The sequence below is a fragment of the Calidris pugnax genome, unplaced genomic scaffold (genome assembly GCF_001431845.1).
Source record: "Calidris pugnax isolate Ruff unplaced genomic scaffold, ASM143184v1 scaffold31, whole genome shotgun sequence".
NCBI lineage: Eukaryota > Metazoa > Chordata > Aves > Charadriiformes > Scolopacidae > Calidris > Calidris pugnax.
In genome coordinates, this window is record NW_015090786.1 from 2,700,323 (window position 1) to 2,719,246 (window position 18,924).

General features: G+C 40.6%; 1 protein-coding gene across 1 annotated transcript in view; it reads left to right on the top strand.

The window, feature by feature from the left end:
* The window catches only part of NKAIN2 (Na+/K+ transporting ATPase interacting 2), a 97,699-nt gene extending 85,821 nt beyond the window's left edge, over nt 1-11,878 (top strand). Inside the window, exon 3 of the transcript XR_001414570.1 lies at nt 4,478-11,878. The gene's annotated coding sequence lies outside the window, so the exon portion shown is untranslated. The remainder of the gene's footprint in view (nt 1-4,477) is intronic.
* Nucleotides 11,879-18,924: the final 7,046 nt, after the last annotated feature.

Sequence of the window (18,924 nt, forward strand, 5' to 3'; positions counted from 1 at the left end):
ACATTTACCCCTCTATCAGAGGTACAATCAATTCCGCGGTAGTGCTTAGGATTGGGCCCTTTGGGAGCTTTGCTAGGAGCTTTTTAATAATCTCAAATTACAATAGTGCGTATCTCCAATGCCATCTTAACTTCAGCTTCCCATCTGTCTGTGCTCAAGTAAAGATTTTTCACCTGCACTTGTGGCACAGCGCCGTGCATTTAGAAAATGTTATTTCCTTCCAAGTATTATGTGTGGCTCATAGGTACTTAGAACAATTCTAATCCTATTTCTTTCTCAGTATACCATACCTTGTCATCAACATATGGGGCCCTCTAGCTGAGATATTATCCCATTCTCTTTATGTTCTCAGTGTTTCTTCCGGAACAGCAGATTGCATTTACAGAGCATCTTCCTGCTGAGTGGAAGGAAAGCTAGCCCTGCAGAAAAAAAAAAAAGAGGCAAATATTTTTAAGCTTGTAGTTGAAATGAAGGGATATGTGATTAACCCATGTAAACTGTGTTCGCCTTATTTCAATGCTGCATTCTCGCTAGACTATAGGTTCTTTCATTGTCTTCACTGAAAGACAGAAATCAGTATGTGAGCTGACACTTTGTCCAATCAACCCCCAAAAGTATTGCCATGTCCCAGCCACAGTCAAACAAAGACACTTCATGTTTCTCTCTGACTGTATAGCATTTGACAAGGTTCTCTAGAATTGCTACAGTCTGTCTTTAAGAGCCCTTTACAGCATTTAGTAATACCTTTCTGTTATTTACAGTTGAGGCGCAGCAGGTACACATGCATATGTATTCACACTGCAGTTGCTCTGTAAATGTAGGCAGACCATTAGGTAGTGGAGTGACAAATTCGAATGTCAAATTAATCAAGCCGTGGTTTGATCTGCTTGTAGCACTATTTACAACAATATTACATACTGGAAATCAAAACACACTGATATGACAACAGCAAGCCACACTTGGTGTTTTGGAGCTTTATTTGTTGGAAGGAAGGGTATGGTTCCCTCGGGATCTTGTTCACCAAAGAACGTCAGTGTTAGCCACCAAAGAACGTCAGTGTTAGCCACCCTAGTATTCAAGAAGAGAAAACAAAAAAAATACAGAACTTTATATTACTCTCTGGCCAATATCACCTGCACTTTACAATGCTCAGCATCTCTAGGAGGTGAGTAAATGGTAAGAATCATACACCTTCTGCTTTATGCAGTCCATTGCCATACCCTCACCACCGTCCAAGGTATAATCACACCCATCATGATACAACCATACCCATACATATCCATGTAGCTGTATTCATCTAATTATTTCCACAACTTTATCAATTGCTACAAAACATCTTTAAGTCCAAAGGCAGAGGAGGATATATTAAGCATCAACCTGTCTAATTCTTGCAAAAGTTCAAGAAAATATGGAGATAGCTTGTTGTCCCCTCTGCATCCTCTACTATTGAGGCTCACACTGGGTGCAACTCATGTGGATCTCTGAGGTTATGAGAGAAATAGGAAGCAGTTTCCTTTAAACCACCTGGTTATTGTCTATATCCAAAGGCACAGTAACACCTCTTTTTGTTGTCTGTGGCATGGTATTACCTACAGGTGTAGTAGGCATGCTACAAAAGCGAAGGAGAACATATGGCCTCAGCTTTGAAGAGCTTACCAAAACAGTATCAGCTTCTAATGGTTGTACAGATTCTGTCAAAATTAAAAATTCAGCATGTATTTCAGCAATAAACCCAGAGAACCCCCCCTATATTTGGTAGATCAAGTCACATACGGAAATAGTACAACACTTAAAGACATATAGAGTTCTGTACTAGGTCTCAGTCATCACCCACATACTGCTGCTTGATGTGAGTTGATTTAGTGGATTGCTATGACAGAATTCCATCAACACAAACTTTTATTTCAATTCAAGCCAGACAGATTTACATCCAAGTAATTTAAATCAATTTTAACTGTTTTATACATCCACAGTTTAATTATTATCCTGAAGAAATGCTGGGTTTAGTAATTGCAAACTGTTAAGACACACTGTTTTGTAACCAGTTTCCTCCTGTGTGCTCAAGTTAGCACCTCATTTTGTTAATTTGGAGGTTATACTGAACCTACGCAAAATTACACGTGCAATTAAATAATTATATTGATTTATTCAGGTTTCTCATGTTTACATTTCTATTGTGTCAGGATTGTTTTATCTAAAGAATTATTACTTTTTATTTGTGATACGAATCAAGCTCTACTTATAAAAACATTCCTATTCGGTTTAAACACATACAGTATATTTGTGTGAAATTTCAGCAGTTATGTAAAAATACCATAAATGAACAGGATACTTAAGGAAAAAATATCTTGATTTATGAAAAAGAGGTATTAGCTGTAGATAGTGAATTGAATCTCTGGCTACTGTTTCCTTAAACAGTCTAGAATTATTAGGTTCAGTCTCACTTTGTTTCTTTTCTCTATGTTTTAGGCTTTGAATTCCAATCATAACTCTCCTTATCATCTCTTCCAGTTTCACATTTAATTTAAATCAGCTTACTTTTTATAGAGAAAAATATATTCCATTTAAAATTATGTTTTAAGTAAAACTGGTGTTTTGGGGGAGAATTCTTATCATGACATTTATCTACCTGTTATAAATGGCTTTTTTCTATTATTTAAGTGCCAACAGTGTGCTCTATGCTGTACAAGCCAAGAAGCCCAGACAGTCCCTTCAAAACGAATACGCTTTTTAAACAGAACGGGACAGAACCGGTGCTCGTGTACCTTCTTGCAGTGTGGTCACAGCTGATGTACTAAAAAGCAGCTTCCTGGCACTCTGTGTGGGAGATGCGGGTGCTCATTTCCAGACCATGGGACAAGAACACAATAAGATGGTGGAAATCAATTGTCAAGAGAAAATTCTGCTCTTGGGAGGTGACCGAGGAAGGTGACTAAATACTCCATGGCACTGGGTCTGCTGCATATGAGAAAACACAGTTGTAGTTGTGGAACAAGACTGCACTGCATGATCACTGCTCTAAAAATAGAAGGAAGGAGGGAGGGGAGATTTTTCTTTAAGTTTTTCACAGTAAACTTGTTTGCTCAAGAAAAGAAGAAGTGAAGCAAAAAAAAAAAGCATGCGTGTCTGATGCTGATGCCTAATGCACTGGAGAAATTGCTCAAAAGCAGTTGAACCCTGAAGTGAAGCTTGCTTTCCTCATATTCTATGAATCTTTGTATTAGATATATATATACACATACTATATATGCATAGAAACGCACCTATACGCACACAGACCCATTTATATATATGTGTGTGTGTATATATCTATGTTCACTTATTCTCATATTCTATGAATCTTTGTATTATATGTATATACACATACTATATATGCATAGAAATACACACATCTATGTGCACACAGACCCATTTATATATGTGTGTGTGTGTATATATCTATGTTCACTTATGTGTATTCTGCTACACAAGACAAGAATTGGTAGGCATTGCTTTTCAGTAGAAGGCACTTAATGATAGTTTCTGGCTAATGAGACCCTACTTTTCACAAACATTAGAGAGATTTCAAGTCAATAACTCAGAGACAAAGGGGTGTAGGAGGGGTTAATGTAGTTGCCCTGGTATCTGGCCCTATCTTTTCTCTCTGCTGTATTTACACGTGCATTATGCTGGTCATGGTCTCCTACTCTAAGGCTGCAGGTATTTGTCTAAATAATTGCACATATTGAAAGTACCACCTACTTTACCATTCACTTGAAGTATAAATGAAGCATAAGCACAACACAAAAAACAGCACCTGGACTATAACCATTGTGACACTTAGCAAGTTTATGGAGTACAAATCCGATGTGCTATGGTCTCCTTAAGATTCATGTTTGTGGGATTCAGACATTACGGGCAACATTTCATTTAAACAAACCAGTAGCTAGTCCTTGTCTAGCAACCAGCAACATCTTGTCTGTTTTAGACTGAAAGCTGGAGTTACAAAACACAGTTTTGGGACAGGACTGTTCAGGTGTACAGGGCTGTGGCACTCACACATGCTCTCAGCTTTGCAAAAGAGCCTCTGGTGACTTACCCAGGCACCTGAGATTCAGCCCTTCTGTCCTACATGCTGCATCACTTCTTGCTTTTACGAAGACAGATATATTTCTGATGAATTATTACAGTTCAGGTCATCTTCCAGTTGACACACGGTTATATGGTTAAGTGTCTAAATAAACACCACTCCTACCTTTAGAAAACCTGAGCTGATTTCTCTGATGATGCTCTAGAGTGAGCCAAGCGATCACCTGAGTAAACAACTTACCTTTCTGTCCTCTTCATCCCATGTGTACCTGAACCATTACTGATTGGTGGCTTACACTTACTTGCACCAGAGCATCAGAGCAGCACCAGGGCACCAGAGCAGCAAGGCAAGGATTGCATAAGTACATGTTGGTTTATAAGTGTCTTTCTTTTTCTGCCTTTCTTCTAGGTCAAAGTAAACAAAGGGGCTACTCAACGTGGGCTGGAGGACCTGTCAGAGAAACTGTTTCAGGATGACCCCTGGTTCTTCAAAAAAATCCAGTTTTTATGCTAAAATAATTAAAATAGCTGATTGAACAGTGAGACAAAAAGCAACAGACGCCTTCGGCCCCTCTTTCTAACAGGTACTAAGGGAGATGCCCCAGACCCCCACCTTGGACATCCTTCCTCCCAGCACCAGAGGGCCAGAGCAGAGGCGTTGGTGTCATCTTCTGGCTCTTCCTTACCCAGGCTGCCCCCGGTGCAGCCCGTCTGGATTAAGACATGAACCCAGCCCATTTGGTGCTTTCGGAGCCCACTCTGCACTCCTGGCTGCATCGAGTCTCCTTAGTCAACACACCACTAAAAATACCAGGATGACCTTGCAGCAGAAGTCAATAGACAGCACGTTGTTTGCCCTGAAGGCTGTACAGTTCATACTTGCCTTAACCCAACTGCATTGCACATCAGAGAAACTCCGTGCAAGCTTTCTGAAGTAACATCCTTTAGGCTCAACATGCTGCTGTTAATTCGGAACGATTTCTAAGTCAGTGGTTTTCTTCTGTTTGGTTTTGTTTTGTTTTCATGTCAGGGAATAAGGCTCTGTTGCTCCACAGCTCCAGAGCGACCAAGTAGAAAACTGCCAGCTGTCTGAGAAGTGCTTTACTTTTGAGGCTCCACAGTGGTCAAGAAACAAACAGTTTATAATGGTTAAGAAAAAAAAAAAAAAAAAAAAAAAGAGACCTTTTGGGGGTTGGGGTGGGGAAAAGGGTAACATAAACTAATAATTGAACCTACTGGAAATAAGCAGCAGAAACAGTGCTTCTTAATCCCGCTGTTTTTATTTATCGCACTGTAGGTGCTTTTATAGCTATCTCTAAATGTCTTTTACTAACTACAGAGACATCTGCAGATTTCTATCAACAAAGGCCAACTGAATATGTACTAGCTACGTTTACTCTTTTATATCTAATTTCAACTGAAAATTCTCTGTAAGTGAGCTTTTTTTTCTAATTGAACCATAAGGGATCCATATATTTTATTTTATGGTTTCAGTTAGGGAGGGCAGGGAGGGGCTAGTTGAGTTGAAGAATATTGAAGACCTTTTTGTGGTATATTTGGGGGATCTGTTGTGTGTTAGAACGTGTACTTTATCTTCCTGTATTATCGTGGCTGAAAAAAAAAACTGTGCTGTTACGTAGTTGGCAACAAGATGCCTTTGGGAATTTTGCTAGTAGGTCAATGTGTATATGAAATACTCTGAACTCCTAGGAACATATGTTTTGTTCTACATCTGATCTGTATTTTCAAGCACTTAGGTGGCTTTCATTAGGAAAAACCCGATATTTTGCTCAGGCTTTTAAGAAACTTGGATTGTCATTGTTTCTTTGCTCAGACCTTGCATAGGCGAACGCACGCACCTCCCACACCTGAGGTGACCACCTAGCTTTTGAGGGCAAGGGGGAAGGTCAGTGCTTGGAAAGACTTGAGCTGCCCCCGGGCATCTCCCTCTTCCTTGCTGACCAGACCCTCATGCCTGCACAGCTCCCACTCATCCATCCCTGTACAAACCTGTGCCCTTTGCTGTCTCTGCATGGATGTACAGTCTCACAAGCAACAACTCTGGACAATGACAGAGGAACAGGCATTCACCAGTGAAAACAAGATACGGGACATGTTCAGGAACTATGCTTGCATTTATTCAGAGCGATTTATATATATATATATATATGTAAGAGTGTGTGTGTGTATGTCTCTGTATATAAAATACACAGGAATAGCTATTGACAGGGGCTGCATAACCCAGGAAGCCAAGGATAAAGGGGGCCAAGGGCTCCAGCCCCAGACCCTGCTGGATCCTGTGTGAATCAGGCACGTGCCCCAGGCTGGCTCCCATAAAGCATTCATGGCAAGTTTGCATCTCAAATTTAAATTTTCATACTTGGGTACCAGAACTTCTGAATTTGTTCTGAGTAGAGCTGCTTTTCACTCCCTGGGAAATCATGCACCTTCCAAGAGCCAGGCTGAAATTTCCCATAACTTAAAAAACTGGAAAAGTTCCCTCTCCACATGATATTAAGTATAGCAGATGTACAGTATTAAACACAATGTAGAGGCTTAACTGGACTGAAAATGTCATAACAGGGTATTTTGGTTTTCCCTGTATAATGGTTAAGCAAAATCATATTTCTATAAAGATGATTTTTTTTAAACCCTAAAAGAAACCAGTTTAGGCACCTAAGCAGTGACCCAATTTTCAGAAGATAATTCTTCATACGTTTCAGTGATTTCCCACTACAGCAGCTGCTGGTAGTTAGCAATTTTAGAAGTCAGACAATTTAGTGAAGTGTCTACATGTAGCTTTTAGGCCTGATTTTAATTTAGAAAATTTTGGCCTTAACTTCTCTGTGTCTTAGTCTTCCCACCTGTAAAACGGGAATAATATGTGCCTCACAGGCTTTTTGTGAGGTCTAAATTGTTAATGTTTGTAATGCGCTTAGGAAATAGGAAGCACATCTAACTATTAAGTGCTACAATATACAGGCGTATTCATATATTACATATAGAGTAGATATACACACACTCACATACATGCAGTATACATATATATATACATACATACCTGTATGAAGTTGGTATTCATAATCTTGCTTAAGTTGCAGTTAAAGCACCACCATTAAAAGGAAATTAGGACTGTTGACTACTAAATGATTAGTGGACAGATCTCTTCTGGAAGCAGTTTAGAGCACAGTGATGTGAGAATATCTGGATGACATTTTTGATTTGTACAGCTGTATCCTCCTCAAAATCCAGTAAAGAATGTTATTTTTCTAAGCTGGGCTTTTGTTATAAACTTAAATATTCAGAAGGCAAGAGATACAATCCAAATGTGTCTTTTTTTTTCTTTTCTTTTTTGGCATTTGTTAATTCTGAATGTATTTTTAACAAAAGTGATTTTTTTGACTTACTAGTGTAATTTGCATTTTAAAAAAATAAATGGAAAAAATATAGGTTTCCAAGCTATTCATGCCCCCCTGCTGCTATTCACAACTTTCAGGAAACTCAGAATTACTGCTCCCAACTGAGCAACAATGCAGGATAAAGAATGCTATTACATTTACATGATGACAATCCTGATCTGTGCAGTGCACGGATGTGACAGCATTGAATAGAAATCGCCAGGTCACGACACCATTTTAGCTCTGTCATAGGTAGCAGGTATTTTCATTATCACTGACACTAAAAGGTTTCTTTTACAAGGCTGAATGCAATAGACTCTTCACTTAGAAAATGGGGATTTTTGCCCACTCATCAGGAATTTTAAGCCTATGATAGGTTTACAGTTGCCAGCAGTGTTAAGTATTGCAAAAGTAATCCTTGTTAAGAGGGAGCTATGTAACATGGATATTGCCACTGCATTAATATTCTTTTATAAGCTGTTCATTGTCCCTATGCTGAAATGATGAAATCCTGTCTTAGGCAACGTTTTTATAGTGCTCACATATATTGACAGCTTGCCTGAGATCCTTTAATAAAGGTGGAGCAGAACGGTTTACATTTGCAGATACTCAGTTGTGCTATCCTAAAACTAGTCCTAAGAAAGAGCGTTCATTAATTATTGTTATTAGGATTTTTAATGCCATAATTATAGTGTGAGTGACACTTTTCAGTCAGGTAAGGAGAAACGGTTTGTGCTCCACTTGCTGAATTATAGTACTGGTTGCAATACTCAACTGCCATATAGCATTTTGACAAAGGCGAGTGCAGTATCTATTGATCCCTGGATGTCTCCAGAAAGGAGTGGCTACTAACTCAGTGTCTGAAGGTTTTGATCATTTGCACTCTCCCCCTCCATTTGAGCACACTGATAGTAAGCAAAACAAAAACCCATACACCGTGAATTCTTCCAGCTTGTAATATATTTATATCCAGTCCTCTGTGTCCTTTTTCAGCGCAATTACTCAGAGGATGAGGGTTTTTCTCACAAAGGTGGAAAGCCCCATGAATGTTCAATGTGTAGGTATTGCTTGCTTTCTTTCTCCTGATGAGTCTCTTCAATATAGCTGATACAAAATTGACAGACTTCTTGAGTTTTTCTAGCTAATCTGAATCTGGTTTCTTCACAGTGCATGTGGACTGGGGCCAGGCACCAAAGGTGAGACAGACAGGTTTTATTGAAAAGCTGATGCATAGAAATACTGCAGACAGCACCGTGTCCACTGCTGCTTGGAGAAAGACGTATACTGTTGTTATGTTAATCAGTCCGCTCCAAGCTACGTGCAATATAAAATGTAATCACCATGCACAAAAGAAACTGCCCTTCAGACTGCAGCTATTCATTCAGGTATAGAATTGGCACAACACAGAAAGAGCCAGCAAAAGACGTTTCCTTCCTGTAGCGACTAATATGCTTCATTCCCAGCCATGGACTGGAGAAATCATCTCTCTTTGGTCTCATGTCCTGACAATTCCCTTCTTTTCAGACCTTCACCAAGAGGGGCAATTACAGCCAGTTGGAGATGTGACTTTTGCATAGCTGAGTGGGACAGGAAAAAAGATATTTTACCAAATGTGGCGTTTTCATACCTTTGTTGCGCATCTCTCTCTGCATGTACGAAAGAAGGCTCTTTTAAAATGCACTCTTCCTTTATCTCTCAGAAACCAAGACAGATAATGTCTTTTACAAGTGTCTTCCAAATCATGCAAAGATCATTTAAGAGTTTTTTAATGAGGTCCTATCAAAACACCACCTTTCCTGCTCTCTGTTCAGTAGTAGACAGATCTTGGGATTTCCAAATGCCTTGAGATTATTAATTTGGATAGATAGGAGCACTGTGAAACCTAAGAATTTTTAAAAACTGCTTGTGGTCATCTCTGATTCAAAAATGAATGTCCCATTCAAAGGCCAGACTTCTATAGTCATCAGTAGAAGAGGATCTTTGCTGCCATCTGTTACCTAACCATTTTCGTATCCCCACCATCATCTTACTGGGAAATAAGTTATATGGACCTAAATGTGAAGAAGCATGTTCATACTCAGCAGTCTTCTGTTCTGCCACACAGAATGCTATTCCATACATATTTCATTTCTTTCTCCCTGTCACCATCTTCTTGTCCCGTTCTCACTCTCCCCTCTGCCTGAACATAACTCCAAATACCCTTCCCAAATTGCGTACTGTTCTTTGTCACATCCATTGTTTCAAACTGTTCAGATAATGACTGTGATACCAGCCGTGGAGGACAGTATCACTGTGGATATGTGCAAAGAAGAGGAAGCACAAAGGTTATGTACATCCCCCAAAGTCCCCAGATACAGGAGACCATTAACAGAAGGGCAAAGGCTGGCAGTGTTACAGAAGCCGTGAGGTACAGTGAGCCCTAGCAGGAAACACTTTCAAATGTGCAATTACATTTGCTAAAGCTATAGTTCAGTGAGTACAAGGAGAGTCATAAATATCCACAGCTACAAAAGGCACAGGTGAACTAGAAGAAAATTCATAGAAAATGTGTTTGTGAACACGTTGACTGAATCAGATTCATATTTCAGTCTCTTCAAATTTGTCTCAGTTTGCTTTTTTCTCTTGCAAACATTTGGATCATTGGTTTCTGTTCATGCAGGTGAACTTTTTGTTCCTAGGAGAACACGTAAGTATGTGCAATTGCATTAATTTACATGGGTTTCTCAGTATTCATGCATCTATGTGCATTTGAGCTAAATGTTGGTTCATTCATACATGCACATACACATACATATCTGTTATCTGCATACCTTTCAAGGTGGGGATACAAAACCACACACAGAGTCTTTCTCCTTTTCTACTTAGCTTTTTCTATCCCTCCTCTTAAGAGATTCAAACCTCAAGTGTTTATTTTTCAGATGGGCACTCTGTCTACAAAAGTTGCAATTTCTGATACTTACTGGATGTACAGGCATGGTACAATCTGTGAACATAGTAAATAAGACAGCCCTTTCTGCAAAGAGTTTGTATGTTAAATAAAGTAAATGAGGCCATTTCAATTTACAAAAAAAAGAAAAAGAAAAATATTATCTCACAGTCCCACTCTGTTGTTAAATTTTGATTAATCAAAAAATTGGGTGCCAAAAAACTTCAGGAAAAGGAGAAAGGAGGGAAAAAAGGGGAAGTAAAAGTACAATTATAAGGTGATATGGTTAGTTTAAGTGTGTACATATGGGAGTTGAAAAAAAGAATCAGCCAATTATATGTCACTAGAATATCCAATTATTTATGATAACTCCACATGAATGTATTATATAATATCCTACATTTTAGAGGCATCTAAAGCAGTAGCTATGGAAGAAGAGCAACATTGAAGGGACTGCAAATTGATGCCATCACAAAAGGTTGATGGATTGATTCAATTAATCAGTAAGTCATTTCTAAGAGATCTGCAGGGATTTATTTACCAAACACTTACATTGTTTATTTTGCTCTCTGGAGGGTATGTGTACTGTCATTTTTCTTCATTATTCTTCTTGTTTCATTCATCAATTTCTGACAAATATTTTTATGCCGATATGTGGCATGTTGCGAATGTAAATTTTCCACATTTACTGATTTAAAGCAATACACTCCAAGCTTCCAGTAGCTGAGAACTTTTGTTTATTTCCCTCAGGTCCTGAGAAATTCTAGCCATCTATAATTAATATACAGACATGTTTTCCATTAATCTTTGCTTTCACTGTCTGCTCAACATGACAGGGATGTAAGGTCTTGTCTAGTATAATATGTGGGCACCTCCTTAAATTTTAGAAAGAAACTTACTATGAAAAGCCTTTTGAACACTGTTGACGCTAAATAAAATAACTTTTCCATCTTTGATTTGGCCTTATATTTTGTAGTTCAAATCCAGGAGAACAATGCAAGAATGTTTTAAGAATGCCAGCAGTTTCACCATGTTTTCCATAGCATTAGATATCTTTTCTATTTTAATATTGTCATAGCATATGCTTCAAAGTCAATACATAGGAATGGCAAAATTAGATCAAATTACCAATTACAAAATGGCAGATGCTGGGCACAACAGAGGTCTGTGAAGGAAGAAGACCCGAAACAGAATGGAAACCATGCTTTGACTTGGACAAATATTTTTATTTTAAACTATCAGGAACACTGAATTTCTAAAAAAATTAAAACAAAAACATTTCTCATGTTCATTGCATACACATTTGCAGCAAGGGTGTGATTTTCAGGCGTCATCAGCACTGGCCAAAATCTGACCTCACTATAGGTGGCTAGGAGCATTTGCAAAATGTATGGTATGGTGATATAAAAATTTTATCTATACTCATTTGTGCTGACCTACATAACTTGCTCATTGCCACATTTGTACCAGTAAAATCTTTCTATCATTCCCACTCTTCTGTGTATTTCATTTCATGTGAATGAATATCACTCCAGGGGATTAGCACCCTGGGAGACTTTCTGCAAAACATGAGTCTTAAGGAGGAATCCAAAGACATTTCCATAGTTATGGCCTATGTGATAGTGGGAATCTGCTACATGATATCTTTTTTCCTTTATAAATAAATGTGAAGTATTAGTTGTAACCTACAATTCTCAGTTTAAATATTTCACATCCTTCTAGCTTCCTGCTCAGTTGCACAGAGCTCTTCAGATTTGATAAGCTTTCCATTGAGCAAACTAATTCACATAACAGAAGGATAAAGCACAACCTCAAAAGATGGGCTAATAATATCTAGTGCTTCTAGAAATCCAATACTTTTGCCAAAAGCATCACTCAGCCTGGAGTTCCTCTTGTGTAAAAATCCCTCTCGTTCATTATTTCACAGCCTGAAATGTAGTTCCTGACAAAACTCTGTCCAAGTGAGACCCACACCCTTACAGTCATTGACATGTACAACCTCAAATTCTGCTCCATGCAAGGAAATATATGAGAAACTAGCAGTGCTCCTTCAGGCCTCTTCCCTTGAGCTCGTCTTTCTCACACCTGGATGCTTAAGACTGTTGCCCCAACCAACGGGACCATCCAAGAAGGCACATCCTCCTGACACCAGCAAAAAAAGGAAGTCTAGGTCCGCAAGAATCTCTTCCCAGGTCTCTGTTTTAACTTGGATCATGCCTTTCATGTAGGAGAAGCAGTCAGACTTTTGCCTGGCTCCAGTTTTTATATTTTAGGTGTCATAGCCCTACCTTGCTTCACTCCTCAGAGACTCTGCACTTGCTAAAGAGTTAGTTCAATTAGAGGAGGGAGTTCTGGCGAGCAGGAACAACACTCCAAAACTTTTGCATTGAGAAAGCTATAGCTCAGGTGCACTTCTGAAAAATAAACCTTAGATGAAAAAGCTAAGTCACTATTTGAACTTGAACATATTCAAACCTCTTTTATGGATGTGAAGATATCTTGAGTCACATGCACAATTATTTAGTGTCATTATTTTATTAGTTTATTGATGTACTTATTCGCTTTACTTATTTAATTCTCCGTTTCAGTGGGGAACATTTTGCATTTTAGAAGTACGTTTCACATTTAGAAAAATCAAAGGAAATAGCAGGAAAAATTGACATGAAAGTGTTATACAACACTGGAGGACTGCTGTGTTAACCATCAGGATCAATCTGAAAATCTCATCCCCAAACTCAGAACTACAGACCATTGACACTGAAAAAAACTTCTCAGTCTTGGAAGCCATCAAAATTACGGCTAGAAGCTCTGTTTAAGTCAAGTTGTTAAGTTCTGTTTAAGTGGGTTGAGAAGTCACTCCCCCAGACCATTTCCCAGCCGTATGGCTTTTGCTATATCTTGCTCTCTTAAGAGCTTGTGAGATGGAAGTTCATAATTCAGATTTTGTCCCCGAATTATTCCTTTTCTGTACTTTGTTTCTGTCCCTGGAGAGAGAGACCAGACGGATTCCTAGAAGGATATCTTGGCACATAAAACTACAGGACTTTCCAGGGAAACACAGGTGGGGAAGGGTCCCTCAGACTGAGCCTTCTCAAACATTATGGGGCCGTTTGCAGTTGTAAAGAATTGAACTCAGCAGCCGAAGTTGTTCCTTCAGGCACCTATTTCTCTGGTGTCCTCGAGGAGAGTTAACCCCAAACCAGACCCCCCAGTTTCACTGAAAGTCTTCTTGGGTATTTAGCTTCTTAGGCCTTTTAGAAAGTCCCACTAATGTTTATTTTCATTTTCAAATTCCTCTGAAATGGAACAGAAGGACCTTTAAAAATCAGTGCTTTGTGATTTGACCCTGAGGACAGGTACACTTTTCTTGTCAGGCTAAATAAAGGCAGTAATCTGATTCAGCCCGCGAGTTTCAGGGCTCTATATGTATCAGACTCCGCTAATTTCCCCGAGATTTTTCATGGTTTGTATGGAGAGAGAAATAGAAACTTCATCCACATCTGCGCTGATATTTTTATTTTGCCACTGGTGACTTTTTTTTTGAGCTCACGATACAACAGATGCGTGTCAGTAATAACAAAAATAGCTGATCTGCAACAGCCCACACACTGCCACAGTTTGTACAATACTTTGTTAGCCTCTAACTCCATCACTTCAGAATCCCTTCCTCTCCCATCTGTCCTAAACAAGTGGGAGAGGCTTTTTGCCAGAAAATGCGGGTTTTTTTTAAAGCACCCCTCTGGAGGATAACATAACAACTCTGCCTAAAGAAAAATGTTGTTAGCCCTTCCCATGTGTCAGAAGGGAAGCTGCTACTAATTATGACCAAGATCCTGTCACTTACCCGAATTCACTGGTAATTCTCATAAGATCCTGAAGAAAGTGAGCAAACACAGGAATGTGCCAGCAGCGAGTCACTATAATTCCCTTCTTTCTTAAACCCACGGAGGGCTTGCAGCAGCCACGGATTTGTGCCGCAGGCCCCGAAAAACACCTGGGCCTGGCGCAGGCCGCCGCATCCAGGCTAGCAGCTGTCTTGGAACAGGCACATCCATAGCAGCCCAGCAGTGCGATAGATGACGGTTTTTTGACGTATCTGGAGCATACTGGAGATCTGCAGCTGTCTCAGAAAAGGCACATCCATAGCAGCCCAGCAGTGTGATAGCTGACGGGTTTTTTTGACGTATCTGGAGCATACTGGAGATTTCGACAACAGAGGGAAAAAAAAAAATCTGTCACTCAGGCTCTTTTACCTGAGAAGCTAAGTGGGAAAAAAAAAAGCCCTTCCTAAGCCCTGCTCTCTTAAGTAAAACAGGATGTGCATTAAAGCGTCTCTCCGGCCTCCCTTGGGGGTTTCGGTATAGCTGGTTATATCGTGCTCTTTGTAGGATCCAAAAGGACAGAAATCTGTCTGCTGAGACGCCGAGGTACAGTTGATGTTTCTGCAGAGCCACGTCTTCCCCAGGGGACCGTGCCTGTAAGCCTGGACACACAGGACACACCTGTTAACCAGAAAGGACTGCTTCACATGAAATCTTTATTACTGGGACCCTCTTGTGCCTCTCTGAAAGTGCAAAGGGGCATTCCGGGCAGTGAGAGTGCAAAACACACCCATCTGAAAGCTCCTGCACTTGCTAACAGAGCAGTAAGGGAGCCTCCTTCATGAGAACGAGAACCCAGTCCGACGCTCAGCAGGAGGGCAGATTAAGTACCCTCCTTCTTCAAAGCCTTTTATTGTTATCCATAAATAACAACAGGTGCAGCAGCTGATTATTATTTTTTTTCCCAAATGCACAGCGATGCTTATTTGGTGAGAGTTTGAAAGATTTCTCAAGCTGAATGTGATGGTGGAACCCCACCGCCGGGTGCTGGGGCACAGCAGCTCTCCTACCCTGGCCGGGGTTTGGTACAACTCACATTCCTGCACAGAGGGCAAGAGAATTAGAGGAGAGCAGGGGGAGGGAAGAGCAGCAGAGATTAACAGACAGTGAAGAACGCAGTATATTCAGTAAAAGCTTAATGAGAGAATCCCATGGTAACCGTCAGGCTTTGGCTTTTGTGTGCAGCTATCTGCAGAAATACCACCGGCACGTGTCTGGTTTGCTGCTGACACTTTCTGTTAAAGAGAGAAAAAAAAATGTGAGAAGGCATAGATTACTCACAGGCGTGGCAACGGGACATAAAGCTATGGGCATGGCACATGTACTTGAGCATGGTGTCCTGGAGAAGATGATTTCAAGGTATCAGCTAGTATTTACAGGAGCCATAGTATGGTGTAGGTAGCTAAAACAGAAGATTGTGAGCTTAAACTGCTTTTAAAAAAAATGTTTTTTTTTTCTTTCTTAAAGAAGACTTGCCAGCCTTTGTATAATCAGCATTTCAATAACTTCAGAAGCCTCCAACTGCATATATAATGTTTTCTTTCTCCAAGTAGCAGGTACCATTTAATATCAGGTACCAGGTCATTTAATAACTGTCTCTACTAAAAGTTCAGAGTCTCTTCTCTTATTTTCTCATCTTGAACAGCATAACTTTACCCTGACTTCCATCCAGGCTTTGGTCTTAACTGCACTGAAAAGAATGGAAATCAATGGCATTACATAGCAACAAATTATTAATCCATTCAATGACAGGTTCAGAAAAAAGGTCTTCTTCCCAATCCTGTTGGCTGTGACAGCTGCTAGTCTCACTGCCCTTCCTACTGCACTGACTTCTGATCTAGGATCAGACTAGCCTGAAATAAATGTAACAGGCTTTCGAATTAATAATGATGTAAAAAACATTCTGTTATCAGCACCTCAGGCTTGGCACATCCCGATAGCAACCAAGAAACACTATTTAGGGGTCATTTACTATGCCTCTCTTGAAAAAGTGGTGTTATAGAAACATCCTGAAACACTGCACTCCAGCCGCGTTCTGTCACACTCTGCTGTAAACAAGAAATCTGCAGATGCCAGCCCTCGGCGTAGCTGTGGATGAACTGTGGTGGCACATCTTCCATGGGGATTTAGAGAGTCTCAGTGCAGAACCTGGGAGCTTGGGGCATTTGGGAAACTGTCGCTGAGGAATTTGCTCTCTGGCAAAATGTTCCTTTACACGTCCATGGTGGGTTTGCAGGTCTGAGTCACACCAGAGAGTCGTGCTGTCAGCGAGGAGTGAGGTTAGGTGTCAAAGTCAGTACGACACTCAGGTCTCAGGGCTCCTCTGCATCTCTCTGCCACTTGCTCCCTGCCTTTGGCTGATAGCAAGGGATCAACCAGTTCTTGTTAGTTAGTAGAGAAGTGCCTTGGATACATGCGACAACTTCCAGGCACTTTTCCCAACCTGAAGAGTAAAATTATTAATATTTATCACAGCAGCCTGAAATAGCTCCTGAAATGGAAGAAAACATAACTTTAAAGAAGAGATATTTACTGTAGAAGAGATGGAGAAAAGTCAGGGAACTGTTTATTGGCTTTGGAAGTGAGTACGAAGAAATGAAATGACAGCACACCTTAAAAATGCTCCGTGTACTGGCTGAGGCTTGGGCTGTGTTGCCCGAGTTGCTCAGCTGGCAAAGCTGACATGACAGTTTCACACTCATCAGAATTAGGGCCTAATTCCTTAGACAGATCACCTCTCTTGGGTATTGTCTTTCCAAATAAGACCCCAAGCTGATGTAAAAAGTCTGCTGCTGCATCTTCTTATTCATAAAGCACCCTTTGGACTTGAAATGCACCCCTTCCTTCATCCCATCACTTGCAAATTTTTTACTTCACTGAAAATTGGGATACCAGCCCTGAAGTTTCTCACTAATGAAATGCTGTCTGTCAAAATGTAAACCTCGAATATGCAAAGGAACTTCAGAAACCTGATGCAGATACTTAGAACCTGGGCAACCTGTGCTCCATGTCCCTGTGCAGTCAGGGGTTGGGCTAGCCCATCTCCAACATGCCTCCCCACCTGAGCCATTCTGTGGTTCAGGGAAACGTGTCTTCTTGCAGGGCAGCAGCAGGCATCCTTGGCAGCCAGTAAGCAGAGCTTTTCGTTTGAGACTAGCATGACTCTTCTTACAAACTCAGGGTCTATACGCTTCTCTGTTACATAAGTTTAAGCATACAAAATTGTAAAATGTGCAGTGCTAGAATCACTGCAGAACATTTAAATCAGCTCAGTACCTGCCTTGAATGCACAAATGGTGATAGGAAACAATTCAACCTTTAAGGCAGTAAGATGTTTGGAACAGATAGTACCCCAGATCTTGCCTGTGAGATTTGGAGGATCTTATCACAGAGAGTTGCTAGATCTTGAGCTCCCATGTAGGTTGAATTCCCCTAGACACCCTGAGAAGGTGGCTGGTGCTATTCCACTTCTTTCTTTAGACGGGTACCAGAAGGTCATCAACAGTTAAATAAGGAAGGCAAGTGTTAGAAAGGAGATATGTTCATGGCAGAGGAAGACCCTGAAAGAATGAAGGAGCTTTAGAGCAGGCCATGAACCAGATGTGTATATTTCATATCAAGAGAGAGCCTGGTCAGGTTTTACAAGACCAAACCATGAGCTTGCTTACCCAGATGCAGGTGGACAGGATTTCCATTTCAGTTGATGTGACGGTGAAGTTCCACCTTCCACGGGTAACACAAGTCCAGCTAAGAGGACATTGCATTTAGGAAACTCGCTGTGTAGAGTAAATGTCTCGTGTTGTAAGTAAGCATACCTTTGGAGTCTCTGAGCAAAAGCTCTGGGTGCTTGCTCTCACAGCGAAAATGAGGCTTGAAGAAACCACAAGGTCTGAACCAGAGTTAGGATGCTAGCAATTAATATGGTTAAGCCACAGAGGGGAGACATCTCAGCAGATGCTGATGTAGCCCCCCTGACTTTTAACTCTGGATTTTCTCCCACATATGTATCAAGGCCTGTTCTGTGTATTCGTATGTATTGCCACTAGGTCAGCCATGGGGTGTGCAGGCTGTGAGTTGCGTTGCCTGTTTATTCCCAGAGGCAGGTCGTTTGCTGGGAATCACCTTCCACGTGTCACAGAGGTCATTTGGTCACCACCTGCCATGCTCATACTGATACAAGCAGCCCCTAAGTATCTGCAATTTCACCCAGAGAGGAACCCCCTCTTTGGCCCACTAACACCCAGCCCAGGGCGATCAGTTATCTCAACAGAGTGGCTCTAACCCTTACAATACTGTTTTGGAAGGGATTTTGTACACTGGCATTTTTATCTTTTAGTGTTTTGGAAGCAATTTTGTACACTGGCATTTTTATCTTTTAGTAGTATTTCTACTTTTTTCCCCTCTGTTCACTCAGCTCTTTCATTTCACCCTGGCGTGAGGTTTTCGAAAGGAAAAGACACTCTTTTCACAGGGGTTACAGCTTTGCGCTTTCTGCTTGCTAGAGCCTGGGAAGGTCAAATGTTGGCCTCCCGAGGTGCATTTTAGCAGCTTAATAAACAAAAAAGTAGCACTCTGGACCACCTTGAACAGTATCAGAATCCGTTTGCTGGTTTGTATGCACTTCAGCCAGCCCCCGGGACGATGGGCAGTG